This window comes from Xyrauchen texanus, chromosome 40 (genome assembly GCF_025860055.1).
Source record: "Xyrauchen texanus isolate HMW12.3.18 chromosome 40, RBS_HiC_50CHRs, whole genome shotgun sequence".
Classification (NCBI taxonomy): Eukaryota; Metazoa; Chordata; class Actinopteri; order Cypriniformes; family Catostomidae; genus Xyrauchen; species Xyrauchen texanus.
Genome location: NC_068315.1, coordinates 35645731 through 35673716, shown reverse-complemented (window position 1 = coordinate 35673716; position 27986 = coordinate 35645731). Strand labels below are relative to the sequence as shown.

Below are 27986 nucleotides of genomic sequence, written 5' to 3'. Positions count from 1 at the left end.
ATTACTGAATTACAGTAAATATCATAATGATGAACATACTAAGGATTTGCTGTTTTATTGGGTTTACATGTATATAATATGTAGAAAGATGGCTCTATCAACACAGTATTTTGTGGCTCCTTGTTCTCAGGTGACAGACAGTAAACCTTGTTGTGTTGGGAGGAAGGGCAGCACGTCGTCTTCCTCGACTTTGTCCAGTTCTGTGACTCTGGATCCTCGCAGCTCTCTGCTGGACGGCACTGATCCGCTGTCGCTCTTTGCTGTGGTGTCTGAGAGTCCGACTCTTCCTCACAGCATCTCTGCTGCTGTCAAACTCACAAACCTCGCGCACGGCGTTTCCTGTGCTACTGTTCAGCAGCACACTGCTGAACACAAATTAGGATATTTCGAAGAATATTTCAGCTCTGTAGGTCCATTCAGTGCAGGTGAATGGTGGCCAGAACTTTGAAGCTCCAAAAAGCACAAAGGCAGCATAAAGTAATACATACGACTCCAGTGTTTTAATCCATGACTTCAGAAGCGATCAGATAGGTGTGGGTGAGAAACAGATCAATATATATTTTTTTATTTATATAAATTGTTCTCTCTGCCCAGTAGGTGGCGATAAGCATGAAGAATGCAAATTGGCAACAAAAAAAAAAGAATGTTAAAGTGTAGATTTACAATAAAAAGTACTTAATTATTGATCTGTTTTTCACACACACCTATCAAATGGCTTCTGAAGACATGGATTTAACCAATTTTATGCTGCCTTTATGTGCATTTTGGAGATTCAAAGTTCTAACCACTTATTAACTAACAATTGTTAGTTCATTAGAACGTTGTTTGAATATGTTCTCTTCCACTTTTGTTTTGATGCAGGAGTTGGGGAGAAAGAGGAGGAGGAGGTGGGCTCAGACTTTGAGCTATGGTCCTGTAAGCGTGGAGAGATTCTGGCTAGATCACAGAGATGCTGTCTATAGTATGCACTACACTTTACAGCTCTCAATTCTCCAGTCCGAGTTCCTTGAAATACATTATTGAAGCGTTTGTCTCTCTTACAGAATTTCTTCATGGGCTCAGAAAACAGTGAGTTCACATTTGATCCATACTTGTCTATTTTATTAGTTTTTGTTGTTAAAGACATAATCTGCTGTTGCTGCGGGCTTTGAGCAGCACACGTTACTAACATTTCCCTGTTGTGCTTGACAGCCCACATGTCAAATACTCCATGAAGCCGCATTCAAATTTCTGGATGTGTTATAATTTAAAAACATATATTTTATTATCATAAATCTAATTAACTGTAAAAGAGTGATACCTGACTCACAAATGGAAATCCATCCAGCGAGCTCTATTAAATCCTAATCCAACAAATAAATGTGATTGGTCCATCCTGACCAGCGCTGAGAAAAGGAACAGATAGCTCATGAGCGCCACCTATTGTATGTGCTAATTCAGCAGCAGTCTGGATAAACTTTAATAGGCATTAAAACTGAGGTGTGTCATTTCTGCAATAATGATTATTCACAGAGTTCCACCCCACTCTCATGCCATTGGTTGAGTCAGTGTTACTGTAACGGGCTGGTTTTCAAACAAAAGTTTTAAAGTGGCACAGTGTAACACTTATCAGTGTTTTATTTGTTTTTGCATATTGACGCTGGTGAGTTTGTTTTGTCCCAGTTCGGCGGTGTCAGAGAAGGTGCCCACTCGACTGGAGGAACTGGATGATCTGGAGGAGGCGTGTCTCATCGCCACGTGTCTTGTGCTGTAATGTTATGTTAATGGTTACAGTGTGTGTATGTGTGGTGTATTGTGTGTGCAGGGCTCTCAGAGGGAGCTGTTGAATCTGTCTCAGCAGGACTATGTGAACCGTATAGAGGAACTCAGTCAATCTCTGAAAGAGGCCTGGAGTTCAGACCAGAAGGTCAAAGCACTGAAGATTGTCATCCAGGTCGGAGAAACCAACATGAAATTAAAATGAACCATGTTTATTTTATTTTACATGTTCCTGGTAGTGTTGTGCACCTTGTTACAAAATATATATTTTTTTAATTTACATAATTTTTTGCTCCGCCTCTACTTTTTTCAACCACTTGTGACATTTTATCTTTGAATATCCCATTTCAGTATAACACACACTACTGGTCAAAAGATTGAAACACTTGACTGAAATGTTTCTCATGATCTTAAAAATATTTTCGATCTTAAATGTTTGAAATTAGTTTTGTAGACAAAAATATAATTGTGCCACCATATTAATTAATTTCATTATAAAACTAAAATTTTTGAAATTGATGACTTGCATGAAATAATAAAGAAATCTGTACTGTACGTTATATTACTGAAGTATGAAAGTAGTTTGAGAACGCTGAATCATGTTGACTACAGTATATATTATATAGTATGTATTCGTTCATGAAGTAAATCACATAATTGTTTTGTGTCTCAGTGCTTTAAGTTGCTGTCTGATACATCAGTAATTCAGTTTTACCCAGCAAGTTTGTCCTCATCACAGACACAGACACATTCGCTGCGATCTGCTCATGTTTTTTCTAGGGATGCACCAATGTATCAGCCGCCAATATATATCAGCCAATTAATGTCTAAATTAAAACATCGGAAAATCGGTTTAAGAATGAAAACGCTGATATGGTTCATTTATAATTAATTATCACACTTTGAAAAAACTCTTTGAATTCAAATGCACAATCCATAAATATGATAGCAAACAGAATGTATAAGGGTTGACACTCCTGAGAACATGTCATATTTAATTTGTATTCTTTCTTGTTCTCACTTTAATGAGGAAAAAACATCATTATGTGACACTCGTGAAAGCAGCACTTACATCTACATGATGAGGTAAAACCATCCAAACACACTGAAAACAGCAAACTTTGACTGCTGAGACACTGGTATGGTATCCATTAAGGCTGCACGATTGATTGAGTTTAGTTTGAAATTGCAATAAGGTATTGCTCAATTACAAAAGCTTGAAAGCCTGTGTTTAAAAATAGACTGGAGTCAGCTCTTCAGTTAGCATTGTGTAAGCAAGCGGCACCCTCTAGCGGTCTGGACCGCATTTTCCATTATTCATTACACCACTATAGAACTTAAACGGTCATTTTTTTCCTTTGGTAACTTTTTATTTTAATTGATGTTGTTGACATTTCTATGAAATTACCCAACATAATATGTTTGCATAATCAAAATGTATGATGTTCTATTATATAGTACAAACATGTAAAACATGAGTTCTGTTGTTTTGAACTGCAAAAACAGAAGTGCAAAAATTATTTACAAGTATAAAACATACTTTCTCTTTTACATCAAGGATCATGATATTTAGTTATTTTCAATATTTTTTTAACTTTTTATCTTCTACATATTCATCTTAAATTTTGTCTCTCTGTAAAATGTTTTAAAGGCCTGTCATGTGTTCAAAAGATTCAATCCATGTTCAGTGAAAATGATTTAATGTTTGAACAAAAGATTTTGTGCAAAACTGTGATCTGATGACAAAATAAGGTAAGTGGTAAAATATCAATATCAGCACCTGTATCGCCAATATTTATTTGTTAAAATTGGTATCAGCCAAAAATTGTCACATCAGTGCATCCCTATTTTTTCATAATGGAAAAATCGCACTGTTTTTGACCCCTGTGCAGTAACAGTTTCATGTCTGGATCAATAAGAAATACAAGACAAAGGGAAGTCATATTTGAAAGTAAACTGGTTTATTTGATCAGTTTGATTTAATATTACAATAGCATATGTCCCCTAATCAAAAGAAAATTATTAGAAAATTTCCAATTAAATAAGAAGGATGATTTTTTTGACTGTGTTACAGAAATGAGAATCTAATAAGATTCATAGCGGGGTGTTATATGTACAACACCCTGTCTGCACCAGACATTTCTAAACGAATGTTCTAAACTTTTATTTGGAAGTGTGTGTGTGTGTGTGTGTGTGTGAGCGTGTATTTATCACTTTGTGGGGACCAAATGTCCCCATAAGGATAGTAAAACCCGAAATTTTTGACCTTGTGGGGACATTTTGTCGGTCCCCATGAGGAAAACAGCTTATAAATCATACTAAATTATGTTTTTTGAAAATGTAAAAATGCAGAAAGTTTTCTGTGAGGGTTAGGTTTAGGGGTAGGGTTAGGTTTAGGGGATAGAATATAAAGTTTGTACAGTATAAAAACCATTATGTCTATGGAAAGTCCCCATAAAACATGGAAACACAACGTGTGTGTGTGTGTGTGTGTGTGTGTGTGTGTGTGTGTGTGTGTGTGTGTGTGTGTGTGTGTGTGTGTGTGCGTGTGTGCAGGTGGTCTGGTGTATGACAGGATCTGGTCCATGTGTGCTGACCCTCATCCTCTACCAGGTAAAATAATGTGCATCATCACAACCTAACTTAGAAAATAAGTTATATCTGTTATCATCTCTGTGATATTTGTAATTACTTTTCCCCGTCTGTTGCTCACTTTGACGTTGTGTTGAAGAAGCGACACTAGGGCTCTCTCTTGAGCGCCGAATATACCTCTGATCTATGAAAAAAGGCCAATGAGAACTTGGCAGACAGAATTTGCATGTCCCGCCCCCGGACATATGGGTATAAAGGCGGGGAAATGCGTCTGTTTCATTCAGAAATTTTCTTCAGAGCCGATGGTCGTGTATGCAGCAAGCTGCGAGTCACACACCTGTTCCTCTACCTCTGAGTGATCTGCTGTTGGATCTACGGCGCACTACACAGAGCAATACACAGTGGCATTGAACGTCCTTTTCAGGACGCGTCTTTATAAAGATGCCTTTCCTCCCCTGTGTAGTTCCTGGATGCGGTAGAGTGCTGTCCGCTTCAGATGGTCACAGGCACTGTCTCGTGTGTCTGGGCTGCGATCACACCGAGGCAACGTTTGTGGATGGTTCATGTTCTCACTGCGAGAGCATGACCATGGCAACGTTGTGGTCGCGGCTTTCCTTCAACCGAAGGAACCAACCCCATCACACCTTCTTCCCACGTGATTCGCAATGAAGGCGATCTGGGGATGGCAGCGGGCTCAGTTTTGCCGGGTATTCAACCACCCGCCCCCCAGCACGCTCATTGACTTCCGTCCGGGCTCGAGGCAACAGCGGCTCACCTCACAGCCAGCCTGCCTATCCTCTGGAGCCACCCAAGCAGGATGAGCTCGCCGCTGCATTGGAGAGCGGTCCGGCATCTGACGCAGGTGACTAGTCTGGGCTTCCGCCTTCAGGCCAGCATGCACAGGCTGAGGCTGAAGCCCAGATGTCCGACATGCTTGCCCGGGCAACCACCAGCATGGGGCTGGACTGGAACCCTCCGTCCTCTCCACAGCCGTCGGGGCTGGATGATTGGTACCTGGGTTCTGTGCACCACTCACAGCCATGCCCCCCAAACCCCCTTTCATCCCGGAGGTGCATGATGAGCTGACGACTGCATGGAGAGCACCCCTCTCCACTCGTCACAAAGCCCCTCTCTCATCCGCTCTCACTATCATCAACGGCAGAGCGGCCCATGGGTACACGCCGATTCCCCTGGTGGATAGGGCGGTTGCGATACACCTATTCCCCGAGAACGCTGCCAACTGGCGGGGTTGCCCTATGCTCCCCTCCAAGGCCTGTAGGACGACGTCATCATTGGCCGCCAAAGCCAACAGCACCACCGGACAGGCCGTTTCCGTCCTGCATGCCTTGGCCCTCCAGCAAGTCCACCAGGCCAAGGCACTCAAAGATCTGCACGAGGGTAGTCCTGATCCAGACGTGCTGCAGGAACTGTGCTCAGTGACCGACCTCACTCTCAGGGCCATGAAGGCCACAGCACAGTCACTCGGGCAGGCGATGGCCACACTTGTGGTTCAGGAACGTCATCGGTGGCTGAACTTGGTCGAGATATGCGAGACGGGCAAGACACGCTTCATCTACGCCCCTGCCTCCCAGTTCGGCCTCTTTGGCGACACCGTCGAGGTCTTCGCCCAGCAGTTCTCTGCGGTGAAAAAGCAGACGGAGGCCATTTCACATATCTTGCCCCGCTGCAAACCTGCCACCACGGGCCAATCCCCGTCTGCTCGCCAAGGGCGTCCTCATGCGGCTAAAAATAGTCGATCGTCTATCCTGAGACGATCGACCCAGAGACCAAGACGTTCGCTCCGGAGCTGGTAAGGAGACCACTCCGTCCCCCGTTGGAGGGCCGGGAGGAGAATCTATATTTGAATTTATTTCATTTAATAATGGGAGTGGGAATGCGGTACCCACATTCTCAATAAAAGAACTATTTCCTTTGTCTTTGGGTCACCTGGCCCGCAAATGCCATTCTCACGGCACTCTGCCGCCACACCTCAACAGTCCCAGAATGCTGGATGCGGACCCCCCCGCCTTCAGCCCCACGACTGTTCCTTGAGTCTAGAGGACGCCTCCACCAGACCTCCTCCTCAGTCACTAACCCGCCCCTGCCAAGGTAAGTGCTTCGAGTCTTTTCTCAGACAACCAGAGCCTCGGGACGCACCTTTGCCTCCTGATGCCGTATTACCTGCTCCGCCCTGCTGTGAAGCCCCACCGGGTACGTCAAAAATAATCGTCCCGTTAGTGCCTCTAGAACAGAGCTTGGATGTGGCTTTCACTTCCCAACCCATCACACTTGCTGGCCAGGACCATCCAACTCGGTTACGCAATTCAGTTTGCCAGGCCCCCCCCTCCCTTCGGGGGCGTCCGTTTTACCGCAGTACACGGCGAACATGCCAAATCCCTGTGCACACACGATAGAGCCTGTCCCTCCAACCGAGCTGAAGAAGGGTTTCTACAGCCCTTACTTCATGGTACCCAAGAAAGGCGACGGCTTACGACCGATCTTGGACTTGCGAGTTTTCAACCGGGCTTTGCACAAACTCCCGTTCAAAATGCTGACGCAAAAACACATCTTAACTTGCGTCCGGCATCTAGATTGGTTCACAGCGGACTTCCACGTCTCAATATTGCCTCGACATCGACCCTTTCTAGGGTTCGCGTTCGACGGCCAGGCATATCAGTACAAGGTCCTCCCCTTCAGCATGTCCCAGTCCCCTCTCGTCTTTACGAAGGTCGCAGAGGCAGCCCTTGCCCCGCTCCCTCGGTTGAGGTAAAACCGTGCGCTTTTTTCCCAGGCGATCCCAATCACTCAGCTCCCTGGATGACTCCTCCCTAGCCCTCTGGGTCCGCAATTCAGCAGAGGAATTCGCCAACCCAATCCACTGCGTGTACTCAGATCTACCCTGTACTGGAATAGGTGCTCCACAGGTCAGGGCTCCTATGTGGATTTTCTGCATATTTTCCGCAGTACGGTCCCCTTACGAGCGGACCCGCGCCTCCCTTGGGCAGTTCCCACTGCCCCGGTCGCCATGTCTGTAGCAACTCCTCACTCCAAAGAGGCGGGATCTACCACCGCGCCACTTCCCACATGTGACCTAAAAGCCTATGTGGTGTATGTCACCACTCTTACCTCCCCATCTCTGGGCAGGTGTGGTCTCCGCAGGATCTTTTCCCCCTGAAAGAATAGGAAACTGTGTAAGACCCAAGGGTGAGGCTAGCCCCTTTTTAGGGGTGCTTCAGCACCCCTAAAAAGGAGCTCAGCACCCCTAAAACTTGGAGTAAGAAATGTTGTTATTCTAAAAAAAAAAATCGTCTTTGACAAGGTAAATAATGGTAAATATTAAATAATGTCCAAAACATACTCCGTAGTTTGTGGTTTAAAATGTATGTGTTAAGGATGAAAATGAAAACATCCCCGCTTAGCAAATGGTGTCATCCTCTTCTCTTCTTCTACTTCTCCTCTGTACCTGCACCGCTCAGCACGACCATCATCCAGTGTGAAACACACGCAGAGTGAGAACCCGTTATGTAGTGTTGTGAATCAACTAAGTTGCTCCAAAGCTGTGTCTCACACTTCTTTCCTTTTACCTAGAGTTGTTACGATTCAGTATCCTGAATCACCATGGTACACCTATAATAAGTGTTTATTTTCGGACTATTTTAGTCCAGCGGGTCGCCGCCGCTGTGGAGTAGCACAGGACCTGGGTGACTCGTCCATAGTCATAAACGGAGAGAAGTAGCGCCGGTTACAATGTTAATATGTTTATTAACTGCTAGAGCGTGAAACAAAAACAGCAGCGTGACAAATAAACTGTGTACCTGTGTAGTGCGTTCATGTGTCTCTGTTGGTAAAGTTTATCGTTAATTTGATACTCATTTTAACCATCAGGAGTCATGTAAACATGACGTGGGTCTTTTCTGGTCAGTCGTCATGGAAACATGAAGCCCTGGCGTTTGGACCAGAGTAAAACAAACATATCACTGTATACCACCAGTATGTGTGAAAACACTCACTGTGGCTTTTTAAATGAATTGTTATTCATTCCTAGATTTATATCTGTTATTTTTCAGTTGTGGCTGACTATCAAACTAGACAATAAAAGAAAGTTTAATGTTTTTCTTTTGCTGTATTTATTCATTCCTCACACACAGAGGATTTAACCTGAACCAGGCTTAACTCCTGAACTCCTAGCATTACTCTCTCTCTCTCTCTCTCTCTCTCTCTCTCTCTCTCTCTCTCTCTCTCTCTCTCTCTCTCTCTCTCTCTCTCTCTCTCTCTCTCTCTCTCTCTCTCTCTCTCTCTCTCTCTCTCTCTCTCTCTCTCTCTCTCTCTCTCTCTCTCTCTCTCTCTCTGTGTGTGTGTGGCCTGCCAGTGAGCAGTGGACATACGACAGTTCTTTAAAAGAAAAAAGACAGATTCAGGTGAGAGACTAGGGACCGTCCATAATGACCTCTGTCTTGTTTTTTGTTTTTTTTGTTCTTCTGAAAAGTGTTAAGCTAAAGTAACAGATAATGCAAACCAGCTATCTGTTGTATCAAATTACTTATCTAGGCAATGGTCCCCTGCTTTTATTTTATTTATTTATTTCAAACCCACAATGGAGATTACAGCTTCTCTTGTGAAAGGAATTTGTGATTTAAAAAAGTTTCTAAGCCCAATAATAATAATAATAAAGACATTTAAAATGACATGCCTCTGTGTGCCTTTTGATCATATCCTTAGAATCTGTAAATGGTCTCCATAAAATTTTTGTGACATGACAAACTGACCTCAACTCTCCTGCCTACAATATATTTGTGTATGATTGTCAGTGCCAAGGGAAAGAGAGGGAGATGGAGAAGGAGAAAGGGAAAGGGCAAGGAACACAAAACTCCATAAGATGTGGATTAATGGAGAAAAATAACCTTGGGAGAAACCAGACTTACTGTGGGGGCCAGTTCCCCTCTGACTAACATTATGAATGTAATGTAAATATTAATTATGTATAGTTAAAGTCATGGTTTAAAATTATTAAACTAAGTGTTAAGGGTCAGTGATTAAACATCGATTGTGTTTGAACTGTAAGATTAATGACCAAAGTCTTTGAAGTCCATCTTGATTAATTGCAGAAGTTCACATAGATGCAATTGTCCTTGTTAATTGGCTGATGAAGGGTTTTGTTGGTAATAGTTAGTCTAAGCATTCCATTTCAAGATCGTAGTCCATCAATAAACCGAGGTGATGCAGGTTGGAATTGGCACCAGTTCATCCTCTGAAGTCCATCATAATAGATTGAAGTGATGTTTGGCTGGCACCGGCTGCATTTAGTCATCATCATTCAGTGATGGGTCAGTTAAGTCACACACAGCAGTGGAGTCCAACACGAAGCAGGAATGGAGCTGGATCCAGCCGGTTCTGGTGACCTCAGGATAGGAGTCCCGAGGTTGAGACAGAAAAAAATAAAATAATATTAGTATAGATGCCATTAAATCTATTGCAGAGTTATCGATCATGATCACTGTTTCTGGTTCCAGCAGACCCAACTAAAGCAGACTAATTGTGGGTTGGAGGATAAATTAGGTGTATGCCTGGCTAAATAGATGAGTCTTTAGTCTAGACTTAAACTGAGAGAGTGTGTCTGCATCTCAAACAGTGTTTGGGAGACTATTCCATAGTTTAGGAGCTAAATAGGAAAATGATCTACCTCCTTATGTGGATTTTGATATTCTTAATGAACATGTTGGAATATAGCGTGGTAGAAGATCACTTAAGTACTGTGGAGCTAGACCATTCAAAGCTTTGTACATAGTTAACACAATTTTAAAATGACTTAAGGGGCTTTTCCACTGCACGGTACAGCTCGACTCAACTCTGCTCGACTCTATGTGGATAGAGCCTGGTACCTGGTACTGTTTTAGTACCACCTCACTCAAGGTTCCAAGCGAGCTGAGCCGATACTAAATGTGATGTCAAAATCCTGCAGATCACCGATTGGTCAGAGAGAATCTTGACTACCATCCATCGTCACTGGATTTGCAACACGGGACATCAATCTGCTAGTTTTAAAGTTAGCTACAGCGATGTAATGGGGATGAGCTGGATGGGGCGATGCAACAATGACGACCATCCTATAATCCCACCCACGTTGAGTCTGCACTAAATTACAGTGTAAAAGAAAGCTCAGAAAAGTAAAGCAAGCAGAGTCGATGTGACTCTACCCTCCCAAGCAACCGGGACAATTTGGTTGCGTTGGAGACATGGCTGGAGTCACTCAGCACGCCATGGGTGGTAGTCAGCGTCTTTACTCGCTGAGCTACCCAGGCCTCCATGTCTCCTCAAATGTAACAAACAAGCACAAAAACAGCATGCAAAACATAGCAACTAGAACTAGCGAGAGTTAGTTGTTCAGTTTGATTTTACAGTAACTGACCGAAGAGGATGCTACCAAACATGTGTTTTTAAATCTTCGTGGCTATAAAACCCTTTGCAAAGGTTGTGCAGACAAATACCATTAGGCGATTAGAGCGAACAACAACTATGCAGTAGGTTAGCAAACTGTTGCTACAGTAAGTTGCTGCTGCTAAGATAACTTACAGAGAAGACGAGATGGCCAAATGTAAACATAACTATGTGTTCTATGGACATAGCAGATATTGAGGTAGCAGCCAGGTAAAGTGACAATGAATTAAAGTGCAACTCTGGACATGGTGTGTGTGTGTGCGTGTGTGCGTGTGTGTGTGTGTCAGTCCAGTCTCTGAGTATTGAGAAGTCTGATGGCTTGGGGGAAGAAGCTGTTACACAGTCTGGCCGTGAGGGCCCGAATGCTTCGGTACCTTTTGCCAGACGGCAGGAGGGTGAAGAGTTTGTGTGAGGGGTGTGTGGGGTCGTCCACAATGCTGGTTGCTTTGCGGATACAGTGTTTTTTGTAAATGTCTTTGATGGAGGGAAGAGAGACCCCGATGATCTTCTCAGCTGTCCTCACTATCCTCTGCAGGGCTTTGTGGTCCGAAACGGTGCAAGTCCCAAACCAGGCAGTGATGCAGCTGCTCAGGATGCTCTCAATAGTCCCTCTATAGAATGTAGTGAGGATGGGGGGTGGGAGATGTGCTTTCCTCAGTGCTTTTGTTTGTGTTGGGTGGCGGGTTAATGTTCGAAAAAAAAAAAAAGTTATGATTTCATGTGGTTTGATGTTGCATTTTCTGGTATGTCTATGTGTTTTGCTGCATGAAATCAATAACATTTGTTAATAACAAATACTGTGTCCTGTTTCTTACCCTTAGTGCTCTTCTGTTGAACTCTGTCATGTGACCGTTTCCAGCAGAATTTGTGGCTACAAGTGCAACAGACTTTATTGGCATGATCAAAGACTGTGATGAGGCAGAAATCCCCAAGGTCAGACACACACACACACACACACACACACACAGACAGACAGACAGACAGACAGACACACACACACACACACACACACACACACACATGTTGTGTTTCCATGTTTTATGGGGACTTTCCATAGACATAATGGTTTTTATACTGTACAAACTTTATATTCTATCCCCTAAACCTAACCCTACCCCTAAACCTAACCCTCACAGAAAACTTTCTGCATTTTTACATTTTCAAAAAACATAATTTAGTATGATTTATAAGCTGTTTTCCTCATGGGGACCGACAAAATGTCCCCACAAGGTCAAAAATTTCGGGTTTTACTATCCTTATGGGGACATTTGGTCCCCACGAAGTGATAAATACACGCTCACACACACACACACACACACACACACACACACACACACACACACACATACACACACAGACACACAGACAAAACAGACAGGTCAAAAACACTTTTCTTTATAAGATTTTATTCTCTGTAGCACTTGTTGTTCGTGTCTCTGGGTCGCAGTTTGTCTTCTGCTGATCCTCCAGAGAGTGAGAGACTCTCCATACTTAATGAAGCATGGAAGGTCATCATTAAAGTGCACAGTCCACCTCTTTGGATCTTTGATTGGATCATCTGTAGAATGCACACAATAGCGTGCAACAGTGATTGCCAATTATTTCAGCTGCCTTGGTTCTGGAAGTATTTTCCCCATTCATTTCCTCCAGGGATTGCATCAAATCCTTCATAAGAGTTACTGACCTGTTTTAGTAACATCACTTTTCCCCACAGCCACCATAATTGTGACCATCAGTGGGAGGAAACAATGGCGGTGATTGGGAAAACACCAGAAAATGGATATCAAGAAAAACATATAAAATTGCTTTTGATCCATGCGAAGTTCCAGTAAAAGTTCGTACAGGTCTAAAAATAGCACAAATATTGCCAAATTGAATTTTCGTGGACATTTAAAGATATTTTATCCACGATTCATCCACTGATGCCAGCGAGTCTGATATGTGACCGGGCGAGTATACACACGTCCACCAGCACATCACCGTAAACATCTCTCATTCAGAAGTTACAAATGTTTTTGTGCTGTTTTCTGTTCTGATTAAATCACATTATTAAAAAAACCCGTCTGTATGAATGTAAAAGCTTCTTTTAACTCCTGAAGAAGGTTTTGTCACATCTCACAGTGCAGCGCAATGAATGTTTATGGAATATTGATCACAAACATGGCACCGCTGTCAAACAGTGACATCACATGAAACAGGTCAGTAAGCCATGAACCAAACCAACCAGCTCCAAGGTGAATCACAACATTACAAACTCTGATATGCCCTCTAGAGGTTGAAGTATAAAACTGCAAGTTACTTGCGTTGGAACACTTTGTTATTTGTGATTTTGCACTGCTCTTCTGATGATCACTGCACGCTATTTTTCTCTTGCTATTATGCTGTTCGATGAAACATTATAATCTATATGACTTACTTTGAGGAAGATAAACATCACTCTTAATTATATTTTAATATGATTATTAAAGTGTTTTATCCACTACACATTAATGTCTGTATTGACCAGGCGACTGGTCAATGGATGATGCTCATATATTCATTATGAGTGCTCTCCTCCAGGCCATCATGAGGATCACTCACTGCGGTATACACGTGTCAGTCGTCCCATAAGTCTGCGCTGCCATTTTTCCTCTTACAGGGTTTCCGCGGGGTCTTAAAAAGGCTAAAAAAGGCTAAAATTTCAAAATCACAATTTAAGGCCTTAAAAAGTGTTAAATTTGCTGAAGTATTGTGTTCTAGGTCTTAAATCATTTTAAACAGGTCCTAATTTTCCTACGTCCATGTAAATCTCATTTAAATGCTCCCGCAGCGCTTTGGAATGTTTTTTTTTGTTGTAGTTTCAGTTTCTTATTTTGCTAGTCCAAATATAATTCGCTGTATTACGACTACAAAATAGACCAACATGCAACAGCCAATCAGCTTTGAGCTTTCGTGTTATTGGCGCGAGTCTCTCGGATACCACAGAAAGACGTAAAACGGATTTTATTCAGCTATGGGGAAGTGCAAGTTTAGCGATACTTGGCTTGAAAAATCTGAATTTCGTGCTTGGTTAAAGCCAGTTGCAAATAACGCATTTGAAGCCTACTGCTTCTTATGCAAGAAAGCTATTAAATTGGGAATGTTGGGTGTACGGGCGCTGGAGTCTCATTCAAAAAGTGAAATACATCTAACTGCTGTGAAGGGTCTCCAGCAAACGACAGCCATCAGCCAGTTCTTGCAAGGATCTGGCGGCTCCAGCACTACTTCTACACTGCCTAGGCTAGGCCCACACAGTAGCTCCGCAACTCCCGCAATCGACCTCCGTGTTGCTTTTGGATCAGAGCCAACACTTAAAGCTGAGGTGCTCTGGGTTCTCCACACGGTGACAAGACACCAGACATACAGTGCGAATGAGGAAATCGGGGAATTGTTTCAAACAATGTTTCCGGAACCTGATATAGCTAAATCCTTCAGATGCGGGATAAAACGTCCTACATTACGCCCTTTGGAATAGCGGATTTTATAAAAAGAGAACTAATTTCCAAAATCACGGGACCATTCGTGCTGATTGATGTTCGACGAAAGTCTGAATCGCACCACCAAAACGAAACAGCTGGACCTGCACGTATGTTTTTGGGAGGGCGGGCAGGTGCAGTCAAGATACCTGGGATCCCAGTTCATGGGTCATGCAACTGCTGAGGACTTAATGAAACATGTGAAAGTAAGTAAATGTTTTATTTTAGCAAATAAATAAATTTTAGCTAAAATTATTTTAGCCGTTACGACTTTGGTTATAGATAATTTTTTTTTCATTAGCAAAAGGGTGATTAGAGTGGTATTTTCTGTTGTATTAAAGGAGAACTCAATTTTAACACTGAGCTCATTTTTTTGTAAATTTGGAGTGCTGTCAGTACAGAGAACAACGACAAAAATCGGTGTTGCCTACACCATGTTATCCTCTTTTTAAAATTTGCACCCTGTTGACTTAAATGGGGCGCGTTCTCTTGAATTGCTTAGTTACCAAAGATCGCGCAATCGACTACTCGACAATCGACTACTGTGGACTTCGACCGAAAACAGGGAGGCCCTGTCCCAATATCCACACTACGCCCTAAGGTTTTCCTCGAAGTGGACACTTGTTGAAAGTGCACTTAGCGGAGTAAGTGCGCAAGGGCCCGAAGCTGTGAAAAGCAGAATTGGGACAGTTTTGCACACGTCACTATGTACGTCACTTCTGTTGTGATCAGGAGAGCAAACACCGTTCATTTGGCTAATGCGTGTGCTGCTTATAATAGCTGTAACATGAGACAATCCTTTGAATGAAAAAATATCTTTTTTTACTCTTAGCTACCAACCTTTCTGTTAATGTTATTAATACTAAAACAGTTTTTGGCTAAGATAAATTGTGATTGAGGTTTACCTGAGCTTATACTGTCTTACCGTATTCACAGCGATTCCAAATGCAATTTTAATTATGTTATTATGGAAATTGATATATGAAATTCTTCCCATCTCATACATGAAAAAATACATATATATATATATAGGCTATATATTAAAATAGTCTTACATAGGCTATGAAATAAAATGACACAACCCTGTCTCTTTTTGTTAAATTTCAGTTTTATTGATCAATAATAGCCATTATTAAAGTATAAGTAGCCTAAAAGTTATAAGAAGCTATATAAGTCAAGAAATAAAGCAAGTTAAAAGATTCAGTCAAACATAAGTCAACATGCTAGCGTTACAGTTAAATAGCCTAAATATATAAAGTTATGTTAGGAGGGCCAGCAAGGAAAAATCAGCTGAGCTCAAGAATATTGAGGAGGAGATTCTGGCCAAGAGAGAAGAGCTGAGATCAATGTAGTGCACACTCACGCATCCGCAAACTCACTTCAAGATGTTTCTGTTTTTTTTCTGTAGTTCAAAAATGCTGTCTTCAGTACTATGTTCATTTTCTTTGCAAGTAATTTTGAGACTCTGCGTTTCCTTTGTACGTTTTTTTTATGTCGTGATATAGGTCTTAAATTTCATTCATAATAGTCTTAAAAAGGTCTTAAAAAGTCTTAAATTTGACTTTGTGAAACCTGCAGAAACCCTGTCTTAGGAAGTTATGTCATGTAGTGCGGCGTGATGGGATTCTGTTCCCCATATGCATTAGTAATGCAATGTCTCATTGCCTTCGATCCAGGGAACGTCTCGGTTACGTACATAACCTCGGTTCCCTGAGACGAAGGGAACGAGACATTGCGAACGCTAGCCGCACCACAAGACTCAGAGTTCTTGAGGCACGAGCAATGCGCTCCTTGTTCTCAGTCAGAAATTCTGAGGAAATGGTGTGTGTGTGTGTGCACCTGTTTTATAGCGGTCAGTTTCACGCCCAAACAGGTGGGGCTCAAACACCATAGCCAATATTAGAATATTGGCGTTATTGTAGAGAGGTTTCAAATAGGTCTTGTATGAAGGCACTCCCCATATGTGTTAGTATATGTATATGTCTCGTTTCCTTCGTCTCAAGGAACCGAGGTTACGTACGTAACTGAGACGTTCAGTTCTGTGCCTGGAATTGCGCGTCATTACTGGTACGGTGTTGCCGGCCAACTTCTGTGCAATTTCACAGTCAGCTCAAGGTGCTTTTTTTATGTCACATTTGACACTGTTTGCAAGGTTGAGCTCATCTGCTGAAAAAACATCATGCAACAATTTGAAAACGGGACTCTATTGCGCATGTGAGTGAAAATGACTGCGTGTGAATATGGAAAATATTTGGTGCTGCTGAATGTCTGACAGCTGTCAACAAAGATTGTAAACTTATACCATCAGACTCAAAACTCCCCATGCATCTAACCTTAAATACTAATTATGTTTTAATCTGCAAATAAACAAACAAACAAACAAACAAACAGACAAAATAAAATCATGGACGACTGACATGAGCGAGTCTGGTAGAACAGTGAAGTATTCATTTTATTTACTATCACTAAGCGACATCATCTAGCAGTGTGCTGGGCTGGTGAAAAAATATACTTGTGTGACGCACGACGCAAAAGATAGAGTTATTTCATTTCATATTTATCTGACATTTATGACACAAACATTTAGGTGTTTCTGCACTAGGGGGGCACACCAAAAATATTTTGCCAGTGAGAAATACATGAACTGGGTTTTAATGTTATTTTAGACGGTGATGAATTTAAAAGAACGGAAAATCTAAGAATTTTATTCATGTACCCCCATTGTCACCTCACATTTGCAAATATACAAGTATTTTGAGAGTGTAGGGCGAGCAACTCTATTGTGTCATTCACAGTGCATTATGGGAGTGTGCATTAAGCTGCTTTAGATTAAAACTCGGTAAACGTGTTTACATGCACTGTGTTATCAGCTGTCGCTCTACTCGATTTGACCGATCAGACGTGAAAAACAGTTGTCAATATTTTCAATTGGTGTATAAATTTACTGTGTTTGCATGCCATTTTCCTTTTTTCATTTCTATATTTAACGTTTGAATACTCATAATACATGTTTAAAGAGCGTCACCATTTCTTTAAACATAAACATTTAATTTTACATTTCAGTTTAAGATAAATGTAGTGAATTACATACAAATGTAAATAAAAAGAAACAGTGAACATGCATCGAAGTGTTTCTTTAATGTTTGTATTGTTTTTGTAATTCAGGATTATATCAACTGTGCTGAGATCTGGGTAGAGTTCACCTGCCGACACTTCACTGTGAGTGATCACATAGTCATTTGTTTTAACATGTTTAACATTTAACAGAGACGGGAGGTGAACATTGTCCTTGCTGACATCATGAAACACATGTCTCCAGACAGAGCGTTTGAAGATGTTATCCACAGGTACAGGAGAGATACACATGCTCGAGTTAAAGAATAATGATGCTGATGATGTCATGATAATGAGCACATTTACATGCACAATCTCATACTTATTATGCTTAAGAAGACAACAATGTGTAAGGTCATGTAAACGGCTTAAGCATTAACAAATGTAGATTTTACCCAGATTTCACATTGCATGTAAACACTTTTAACGGTGTTCTTGCTGGCTTATACGGTGTGTGCAAGTGTTGTGTGCATTTGACATCAAAAGCAGGGAATAACCAGATGATTTCATGTCTCATGTAACCACGGTTTTCTTGCATTGTAGTTTTTAAAAGCTGATTTTTGATAGTTGTCCACCTCGCTCTGATGGAAAATGTCTGCTGTCAAGGAATTGGAGCCAGTCACAGAGTGTTGATGGAGCTGATGCAATAACATGTGACGCAGGAGTCAAAAATCATGATCATCCCATCATTTCTGTAAATGTCATCAGAGTCGTTTTGGTGCTTATGTGAAGCAATGTGAAGAAAAGACAAAGTCGTTGCATGTGTAAAAGGCATATGTGGCACATTTACAGTAACAGATAATCCGGAAATTGAACTGCAATTGAACAGGTTTTCATGTGTGAAAGTGACTAATGATGCCAATAATTATGATGTCAGAAATGGTTGTTGATAATGTCACATGATGATGACTCTTGTTTTGTGTTCTCAGCTGCAGTCAGTGATAATGAAGGTTCTCACATACTTCTATGATTTCTCAGTGCTCTTCTCCATGGTAACAACCACTTTACCCAAACTAAGACAGTGGGCAGTTATATTGAAAAGTAGCTTGTATTCTTTATTTGTTTTCTGATGTGTGCTGCTTTGATGATTGCAGGAGAGGTTCTTGCCGTCATGTTCCAGAAAGACAGTGTGAGGGTGGAGGTCTTCATCAAGTATGTTAGTCACTCACTATTCATGACTAAATCTCCTGCTCCTCTCTATAACTAAACACATTTTATTATTCATGACACCATGTGACATCTATGCCCTTATATTAGTGAATTCAATATTATATTTGTGGAAAAAGTCTCAAAAGTTATTACAAATTCAAAAGTGCATTCACATTCAGTACATATTTCACTTTTAATTCCACTTCTTTAAATTCAAATAACAATTTTGCATCTTGTTAACTACCTCAACTCAAGTTCAGGAATTATATTGGAATTGAAATGGGTCATGAATTGAGTCAGGACAGACTTTTATTATTATTATTATTATTATTATTTTACCTGAGCTCCACTTATAATGTTAGTCATGTTCATTAAAGTTCAAAACAGTCATGATTTAGTAACATATGATCATTTTCCACCCTGTTTTTGACCCTTTGTCTGAAACGCTTGGTTTTGGCCTCCTTTAAACTTCAACGTTGACGCCCACTGTTATGATTGGCTAACATTGAGCATCCCCTCAAATACACAACCATATATACTGTACAGAACTCAATCGGAAGGAAATGAACCAGCTACACAACAACAAAATATATATTTAAGGGTTTACACATAACAGTGTTTAAAACCTCAAGTGCAGCAGCACCATAAACTATAAATATCAAACAGTCATGACATATGAAACATTCATGAATGGAAGTGGTTACTTGTGGTTTTGCTGTTGGGTCCAATAGTGTTTTTAACTGCCCCAACCTCCAATAACTGTTCCTTTGCAAAGCTTGAATCAGATTGTGACTCGTTCACAAGCAATCCATGCTGAAATGAGCCAAACACACATTATACAATGCACAGTGAAACTGACGCACACACATATCATCTGTGTGACGCACCTCTGCATGAGACGCAGTTCTCTCAACCAGCGGCAACAATGAAACAAGCAGAACAGACATTAATGTTGTACCACTTTTAACCAAAAGTTAATGTTGTACCACTCTTACAATGCGGCACATATCACCAGAAACTCACTAGTCCATCTAGTGCATGATTACATAGACATCAGTTGAAAATATTGCAGATGGGTGCAAAAAAAAATGCATCCAGGATGCATTTATACTTAAAATAAGCAAGACACAGAATGGGGGTCTCCTTTTAAATCCAAACTAACTGATTTTGGAGCTTGGTTTACATAAATGCTCTTTTTGCATTGAGGAGGAAGTTTTGAGTTCTGAAACTTACAGCATGTGTTTATCAAGTCCTGATGTCACGACCTCTTTAAAATGCATTATCTATTCAATTTTGAATGCAGCACAGCCCCATATATTTACAGTATTTGTCTTGTATTAGTGTTGTGTGGGAATGTATTGATGACATGTATTTTGTTTGTAACTGAACGAGAGACCCCGTCATTCTGAACTGCTATACATCTGTAAGAACATGCACGACTCTAACAGCTGAACTCTGACACACGGCTCACTCAGCTGACAATGCGTGACTGCACAGAGTTACATTGACCTGTGTAATGTTGTCTTTGTTCTAGTGCTTTAACTCTAGATGATGAGAAAAGATCTCTGGCTCTGCTTATCAATGGATTCATCCGTATGGTGAGTTTTGTTCATTCATCAGTCTCTAAAAATACTCATTATTTACATAGAAGGGTTAGCAACTATGAACTTTAGAGAGAGCCTTTTTTCTATTTATGAAAGTCAGTCTTTTCTTCAGGTGTCATTCGGGAGAGATTTAGAGCAGCAGTTGAGTTTCTGTGTGGAAGCTCGAGCGAGCTTCTGTAATCTAGAGCGCGTCATCATTCACCTCATACACGTAAGCAGCGTTTGCCCCATTGCAGACTTTGCATGTCCTTATATACTGTATACATGAATGTTTGTTTGTGAATTCTCCATCTAAGGTTCTGTTTGGTGACTAACTGTTGTCTCATGCAGTGTTAAAAGAGTGTATTTTACTGTCATATTAATGTCTCTTTCACAGATGATGTATCAGTTAGACGTGGAGACCAGACACGTGATGAAAGGAAATCACTCATGCAAAACTGATGCTTTTGTCAGGGTTAGTTTCACTATTACTATCTAACAAAATGTTAATAGTGCTAGTTTATACCTGTATTTATGCTGTTCTATGCTATAGGTGACCAAGTTTTACCAGCTTGTGTGTTGTGTGATTGCAGGCATGTGCGGCCTACAGTTTCATCACTATTCCATCCGTCACAAGTATCTTCAGCCGTCTCAATCTATACCTGCTCTCCGGACAGGTCGCACTAGCCAACAGGTTTGTCTCAGGGTGAGTGCTGGCCTCGTGTAAAACTTGGCATAGATTTCATACTAAAACCTGGCATCCACTTAATGAACGAGATTGGACTCAAACGTTTTGAGTTTGCTTTTCAGAAGAAGCATCTGCTGACGTGGATCAGGCCGCGCAAAAAAAAAGATCTCAGAAGACCTACAATCAAGAATTGCTGCTTTGCATAAAGCTGGAAAGTGTTACAAAGATATCTGGAAGAGCTGAGATAGGTATTCTCTCTAGAAGTGGCCATTAGATATTCATCAGTCCACAGTTAGACAAACTGTCTATAAATGTAGATGATTTAGTACTATAGGTACTTTCACTAGAAGTGGCCGTTAGATATTCATCTGTCCACTGTTAGACAAACTCTCTATAAATGGAGATGATTTAGTACTATAGGTACTTTCACTAGAAGTGGCCGTTAGATATTCATCTGTCCACAGTTAGACAAACTGTCTATAAATGGAGATGATTTAGTACTATAGGTACTTTCACTAGAAGTGGCCGTTAGATATTCATCTGTCCACAGTTAGACAAACTCTCTATAAATGGAGATGATTTAGTACTATAGGTACTTTCACTAGAAGTGGCCGTTAGATATTCATCTGTCCACTGTTAGACAAACTCTCTATAAATGGAGATGATTTAGTACTATAGGTACTCTCACTAGAAGTGACCGTTAGATATTCATCAGTCCACAGTTAGACAAACTGTCTATAAATGGAGATGATTTAGTACTATAGGTACTCTCTCTAGAAGTGACCGTTAGATATTCATCAGTCCACAGTTAGACAAACTGTCTATAAATGGAGATGATTTAGTACTATAGGTACTCTCTCTAGAAGTGGCCGTTAGATATTCATCTGTCCACTGTTAGACAAACTCTCTATAAATGGAGATGATTTAGTACTATAGGTACTTTCACTAGAAGTGGCCGTTAGATATTCATCTGTCCACAGTTAGACAAACTGTCTATAAATGGAGATGATTTAGTACTATAGGTACTTTCACTAGAAGTGGCCGTTAGATATTCATCTGTCCACAGTTAGACAAACTCTCTATAAATGGAGATGATTTAGTACTATAGGTACTTTCACTAGAAGTGGCCGTTAGATATTCATCTGTCCACTGTTAGACAAACTCTCTATAAATGGAGATGATTTAGTACTATAGGTACTCTCACTAGAAGTGACCGTTAGATATTCATCAGTCCACAGTTAGACAAACTGTCTATAAATGGAGATGATTTAGTACTATAGGTACTCTCTCTAGAAGTGACCGTTAGATATTCATCAGTCCACAGTTAGACAAACTGTCTATAAATGGAGATGATTTAGTACTATAGGTACTCTCACTAGAAGAGGCCGTTAGATATTCATCTGTCCACAGTTAGACAAACTGTCTATAAATGGAGATGATTTAGTACTATAGGTACTCTCTCTAGAAGTGACCGTTAGATATTCATCAGTCCACAGTTAGACAAACTGTCTATAAATGGAGATGATTTAGTACTATAGGTACTCTCACTAGAAGAGGCCGTTAGATATTCATCAGTCCACAGTTAGACAAACTGTCTATAAATGGAGATGATTTAGTACTATAGGTACTCTCTCTAGAAGTGGCCGTTAGAGATTCATCTGTCCACAGTTAGACAAACTGTCTATATATGAAGATGATTTAGTACTATAGGTATTCTCTCTATAAGTGGCCATTAGATATTCATCAGTCCACAGTTAGACAAACTGTCTATAAATGGAGATGATTTAGTACTATAGGTACTCTCTCTAGAAGTGGCCGTTAGATATTCATCAGTCCACAGTTAGAGAAACTGTTTATAAATGGAGATGATATAGTACTATAGGTACTCTCACTAGAAGTGGCCGTTAGATATTCATCTGTCCACAGTTAGACAAACTGTCTATAAATGGAGATGATTTAGTACTATAGGTACTCTCACTAGAAGTGGCCGTCCAGTCAAGATGACTCAAAGGGAACACAGCAGAATGCTCAATGAGGTAAACAAGAACCCTATAGTGGCCGATAAAGACTTGAAGGAATCATTGGAACTGATTAACGTCTCTGTTCATGAGTCTACCATGGCAGGACACATGAAGGAAAAATGTTTTTTGTACTGATGAAACTTAAGGTTGAATTTTTTGGGACTAACATGCAGACTACGTGTGGTGTAAAAAAGGCACCGCATCACAACATAAAACATCATCCTAAATTGTAAAGTACGGTGGTGAGAGCATCATGATTTGGGGCTGCTTTATTGCTTCGGGGACTGGACCACTTGCCATCATCAAGGGAAAAATTAATTCACAAGTTTATCAAGATATCCTAAAGGATAATGTCAGGGTGACTGTGTGCCAGCTGAAGCTCAGTAGCAGTTGGGTGATGCAGCAGGACAATGACCTTAAACATCGAAGTAAATCCACTACAGAATGGCTTAAAAAAAATAAATCCACCTTTTGGAGTGTTCCAGTCAGCTCAGACCTGAACCCAAAAGAGATGCCATGGAATGACCTCAAGAGAACCATTCACATCAGACATCTGAAGAATATGTCTGAGCTGAAGCAGTTCTGTAAGGAAGAATGGTCCAAAATTGCTTCTGAACGTTGTGCAGGTCTGATCCACAGCTATTGGAAATGCTCGCTTGTTATTGCTGCCAAAAGAGGATCAACCAGTTATTAAATACAAGGGTTCACTTACTTTTTCCACAACACTGTGAATGTTTAAGGGGATGTGTTCAATAAAGACATGAAATATTATAATTGTTTGTGTGCTGTTAGCTTAAGCACATTGTGTTTGTGTATACGTGTGACTTTGACGAAGATGAGATCACATTTTATGAGCAGCGGATTCCAACAGGGTTCTTGTAACTGTATATATGCTTTTGTTGACATCATTACACGAGGGGGTTCACATACTTTTTCCAACCTATACTGTGAATGTTTGAATGATGTATTCAACATGCACAAGAACAACAATAATGTGTGTTATTAGTTTAAACAGATTGTTTGTTCAGTACTGAAACTTAGATGAAGATCAAACCAGTAGACGAATTTACACGTTATTATAGGTAATTCCAAAGGGTTCACATACTTTTTCTTGCTACTGATTATATACAGTAACCAAGAGATGCGGGGCATCTTCAGTCTCTCTCTCTCTCTCTCTGCCTGTGTGCGCTGTGTGTTATTGCAAAAATAATGCAAAAGTATGCCAGGATTTTGCATTACCGCGATAGAAACGATAGTTGAACATTTTTATCGGTTGACACATTTACATCGTCCACCCCGACGCAGAGCCCAGCATCTGCTCAATGGTCTGATTATTAAGTTCATGCAGTCTTGCAGTGTGTGTGGTTATGTAGCAGAAATAACAAAGTGCAAAGAGGCTCTGGTTGGATGAGCCACATTTCATGAAGTTTTCTGCAGTTTCCAGGGCATTAAGGTCTTTAAACAATTTTTTTTATGTTGAAAATTTGCTTCTATCATGTTGAGTTAGACAAGGATACTGGCATGCTGTCTTAATGGTATCACACATTTTATGGATCTTTGACAGCCTCAAAGCATATGAGGTTCCACACACGGACCCCAGGTTAGAAGTAGGATCCACTACATTAACATGAGGTGCCACTCATCCACCAATTGCAGGCTTCTGGAGGCCTCATAGAGTTAAAGAGTGTAGATAGGGGGTTGCGGAACCAGTGGCTGTTCTACATGCCTTAAACTTGATGCGAACAACCATTGGAAGCCAGCGCAGTTCAAAAAAGAGAGGCGTGATGTGTGCTTTCTTAGTCTCATTGAAACGCCACCACATTCTGGACCAATTGTAAAGGTTTGACTGTACATACAGGAAGTCCTTCTGCAACATTTTATTAAAGCAATCCGTTGTCTGTCAGACACCCTACCATAAAGAATCGTCAACAGACTCCATATAAATGCTGTCCTTTAATCAAACCACGACACTGCTCAAATAAACCTGTGGACTTTAGTAAAGGGAACATTGCCTAAAGCGGGCGATTTAAAGTCTGATATTGACTAAAATTGAAATGTATTGTTGAATGTGGTGAATTTGTACACAAGCAATGCTTTAAATAATGAGGATATTTAAAACACAACTTTAACCACGCTGATAGTAACTACACGTAAATGTTAGCACGCTTAAACATTGCTAAAAGTTCCATCTTTCAATTCATCTCTTTAAAAGCACATCAGCTAAAAATATTAAACATACTAGTTTGTTTTGGATGAGTAGTAGAGCACCCTGTCCCATTTGTAGTATGTGTATCTTTATGTGACTTTCCGTATTATATCCGTCAGTAACCCTCATTCATTAAAATTCTCCTTAACAGCCGATTTAACTTGCTTAATTGTGGATATGATTTTGGTAGATCAAATTCCTCACATAAGTTCACATTCAGTCTGCGACACCTGGCCAACCACCACGCGGGCACTGTCCGTAACCATAGCAACAGTTACTCTAACCACCCTTTCACAATCACAAGAGATTTTCACATTTAGGCATACGCTGAAAAATTTATTATTATATGAATATACTGTATATATAACATTTTAGCCACACGTAAATAAAACATTTCGTGTTTTTTAACTGTAGATTCTAAATTCTTACAGTTAAATGAACCATGACATTTTTAATCGTGGTTAATAGTGAAACCATCTAATCGCAACATCTCTTCTGTGAAGTTCAACTGATCATGGAACACTACACCAAGGTTTCTGGCTGTCATGGTGTTATCATTGACGAGTCTAGTTGATAGTGAAGTCATGTTGCTGGGCTCACTGGGACAACAAGAAGCTCTGTGCTATATTGCACTGGAATTGTTGTTCTTTCATACAACACAACAGGTCTACTAAGCAGGTTGAGATATGTGCAGCTACTGTAGGATCGTCAGGCTGGAGTGAGAGGTAGAATTGTGTGTCATCAGCGTAGTAATGGTAGGAAAAGCTGTGTGCCTTAATGAGAGATCCCAGCCATGTATTTGGAGAAGAGGTGGGGTCCAAGCACTGAACCCTGAGCTACCCCGGTAGGTAGTTAGTGGAGCATGTTTCACTGGTAAAAAAAAATAAGCAAATATGCTTTAAAAAAAAACACTCATTAAAGGTCTTTTTAACCCAAAATCATTTTTGCTCAAATCCCATGAATATCTCTTGACGGTCCACTATTTATCCATTCTGTATGTGCGCTGAAAATAAAATCTGGTGTTTGTACTCAGCCTTGGCTCTGTAAATAGAAAAATAAACAAAGTGGATTGGACCGATCCACACAACACTGTTGCACGTCCATGAGTTTGAAGGGTGGAGCTTCTGAAGGAGCATTGAAGGGAGGGGTGTGTTTGTTTTAGCTGTTGAGTTCAAATATCAACAGTCTTTCTCAGGAATTGCTTACTCCACATTTAGCCGATATTTTTAGTATCAGTAGCTGTTCAAATATTGAAGCAGAGATTTCGTGACACCCTGCAGATTGGGAACCACTGCGCTAGACTAACATCTTTGGCCATTGTGTTTCCTAGTTTATTCAGCATCTCATGCAGGAGTGCTGTTTTTTTAAATGCATATAAAAAGAACTTCACCCTTTAAAATCGTGTCTCGAAGCAAATTTCAAAATGACTTTTGACAGCCTTACTAAGACATGCCATAGCTGAATTGTTGTCATTTCAGCTATGAGATCAAGAATGAGATCAAGTGGGTGTCTGACTCGAGATCAGGATCTTTTAACGATTAATCGTGCAGCTCTAGTTGTGAGTTATTTAAAGCCAAACGAGGCAAGAAAAGAATGGAAATCTGCCGCCTGAGGTTTGTCCAGGTGGATGTTTAAGTCAATCAAATGGTTAAAAATGTGAGATAATTAAAAACATACATTTATGAACTAGTTATAGGTGTTTCATTTGACTTCAACAAAGCCAGTACAGGAGTCTGTGTGTCTCAGCGAGTATTGATGCCGACTATCACTCCTGGAGTCGCAAGTTCAAATCCAGCGTGTGCTGAGTGACTCCAGTCAGGTCTCCTAAGCAACCAAATTGGCTCGGTTACTAGGGAGGGTAGAGTCACATGGGGTAACCTCCTCGTGGTTGTGATTAGTGATTCTTGCTCTCAATGGGGCGTGTGGTGAGTTGTGTGTGGATCACGGAGAGTAGCATGAGACTCCACACGCTGCGTCTCCACGGTAACGTGCTCAACAAGCCATGTGATAAGATGCGCGGATTGACTGTCTCAGATGTGGAGGCAACTAAGACCACCCGGGTTGAGGTGAGTCACTACGCCACCATGAGGACTTAGAGCACATTGTTTATTTAGTTTTTTTTTTACTACTTGGTAAAAACTTAAAGTAAAAGTTGCAAAAGTTGAAGCAAATCTTATACGTGTTCAAAAATACTTTAAGCATACATTGTTCAGTTTTGATATAATTAAAAAATAATATATTTAAATTAAAGTGTTGCTCAATGGCATATTTCTGTTCTTAGTTCTGCTGCTAATGTTTTGTAGACTTTAATAAGTGTTGTTTAGTAACCTGTTTTTGCTTTGGTACTGAAAATGGTATCGAGTACCGTGAAATTTCACTGGTAATTTGGTACTGACTACTGAAATTTTGGTACTGTGACAACACAAATTTTGAAGACCAGAACAGCTCACATTTGATTTTCAGGAATTGAATATTATGCAAACAATTCTTAAAACCAACCTGTAGGGTCAAAGTTCTTTGTCATTTTAATTTCTGAAACAAAAAGTAATGTATCACAGAGATATTGAGATTAGTTGATTTACAAACATTAGAATACAAATATTATATTATATATATTATAATTATATTATTAATATTTCTGAATATTATTTGTTTGTCTACAATGTTTGCTTGCACTTGCTATTGTACAGTTTATGTGTATAACCAAGTATTATATAAAATAAAAATAACTAAACTGAGTCCTTTTTTTTTGTGGTTATAAATAGAGACAGATCATTTTTTAAATGCACTTTTGTTTCTCAGCCATCAACCACGAATTGCTAACTGCTAGTTGGTTGGTTTTAGGAGGTGGTTCTTTCTAATCCTAGACAGAATTTGGACAAAAATCTGTGCAGTGCTATATGAGTCATTAATATTACAGTAAATGTGAACCATATGTCATAGACA

The 27986-nt window shown here is 40.5% G+C and overlaps 1 pseudogene; it reads left to right on the top strand.

Annotated features, from left to right (window-relative positions):
- The first annotated feature begins 88 nt into the window (after positions 1 to 88).
- LOC127633356 (VPS35 endosomal protein-sorting factor-like) lies at positions 89 to 26582 on the top strand (annotated as a pseudogene).
- The last annotated feature ends 1404 nt before the right edge of the window (positions 26583 to 27986 follow it).